We start from the raw sequence: 1,553 nt of genomic DNA, 5'->3' as shown, positions 1-1,553 counted from the left end.
TTCAGATTTGCATGAGCAGTAATTGCTTGTAATTCATTGAACAAGCATGAAAAAGCATTGTCTAAAGTGCTTCCATTAATTATCTGTAAAGTACAGCATCCTGAAAAACACACTTTTTCTTGGCTAAGTTTAGATATGTATATGTTATATGTCGAATATGCTTGACTGCCTCAATGAGATTCGCAAGGTTGGATATGCAGCTGGAGCTCTCTCAAATAAGGACCACACACACCTTACTTAATAGGAGGCTGTTCTTGCATTGGCCGGGAATCGGACACGGGTCTCCCGCGTGGCAGGCGAGAATTCTACCACTGAACCACCAATGCACGACTGGCTCAAGGAAATGTGCAAGTCTAGGAAGCGATAAACTGAACAAGTTCCATAGGCATTTGATGAAAAGAAATGGACTAATGAGTCTCTGAACAAAGGGGAGAAGGGGGAGGTCAATATTAAAAGTCAGAGTCGTTATCTTCTGTAGCCACTAGCTCCCTTAAGAACTACAGTGCATCTCATCCTCCTGGACTGCACCAGATTTGTCAGTTCTTGCTGGGAGATGTTACCCCGCTCTTCCACCAAGGCACTTGCATGTTCTCAAACACATCTGGGGTGGGGGGGACACAGGGTTACATGCTGTTTGACACTGTCATGATGATCAGCGGTCCATCTGTGCCCCTGTAGTGCTGTCTTAGGGATCTTACATTACTGACATTGCAGTTTATCCCACTTTCATGCAGGTCAGCCGTAAGCCTGGACATATTTCTTCTGGTGTTTTTCAGAGACAACAGACAGGTCAGTTTACTGTCATTAGTTGTTTTAACCCTGACCTTTCTTGCCTGCCGCCTGTAAAGTGTTATTGCCCTCAGGAATTCTTCAGAGATGCATGAGCAGTAATTGCTTGTAATTCATTGAACAAGCATGAAAAAGCATTGTCTAAAGTGCCTCTATTAATTATCTGTAAAATGCAGCATCCTGAAAAACACTTTTTCTTGGCTAAGTTTAGATATGTATATATTATATATCGAATATGCTTGACTGCCTCAATGAGATTCACAAGGTTGGAAATGCAGCTGGAGCTCCCTCAAATAAGAATCACACACACCTTACTTAAAAGGAGGCTGTTCTTGCATTGGCCGTGTAGCGTATGGACCAATCAGACACACAGTTTTTCATTAGATTTAACAAATAAATTATTCATTAGATTAACAAATAGTCACAGACCCCTCACCCAATAAACATACGGGGTGCCAGGATGTCTGTGAACGACACCAGGCCCCTGGTCACCATGGCAACCACGACACCTTTTGCTAGACCAGATACACTTTACGACCTAATGGCATGTTGAGAGTTCTCCCTCTCAGTACATTTTCCATAGGGAAGACACAATGCACAGTAAAAATTGACTCTTCTCTAATTAATTCATAGGAAAACCTTCTTTGAATGAACACACATATCCTTCAGGTCATTGTGTATGTTGTTACTGTCCTTGTATATTGTCTTTTATATTGTATACTGTTTTATGCAGGCTTATGATAGAACCACTCGTTCATGTAATC

General features: G+C 41.7%; 1 non-coding gene across 1 annotated transcript; it reads right to left on the bottom strand.

The window, feature by feature from the left end:
* Positions 1 to 255: 255 nt before the first annotated feature.
* Positions 256 to 326, bottom strand: trnag-gcc (transfer RNA glycine (anticodon GCC)). The gene has a single exon. It is a non-coding gene; the product is annotated as a tRNA-Gly (tRNA).
* Positions 327 to 1,553: the final 1,227 nt, after the last annotated feature.

Source organism: Sinocyclocheilus rhinocerous, unplaced genomic scaffold (assembly GCF_001515625.1).
Source record: "Sinocyclocheilus rhinocerous isolate Xijiao unplaced genomic scaffold, SAMN03320098_v1.1 scaffold7, whole genome shotgun sequence".
NCBI lineage: Eukaryota > Metazoa > Chordata > Actinopteri > Cypriniformes > Cyprinidae > Sinocyclocheilus > Sinocyclocheilus rhinocerous.
Note: the sequence above shows the minus strand (reverse complement) of the source record. Positions and strands in the feature narration are given on the sequence as shown.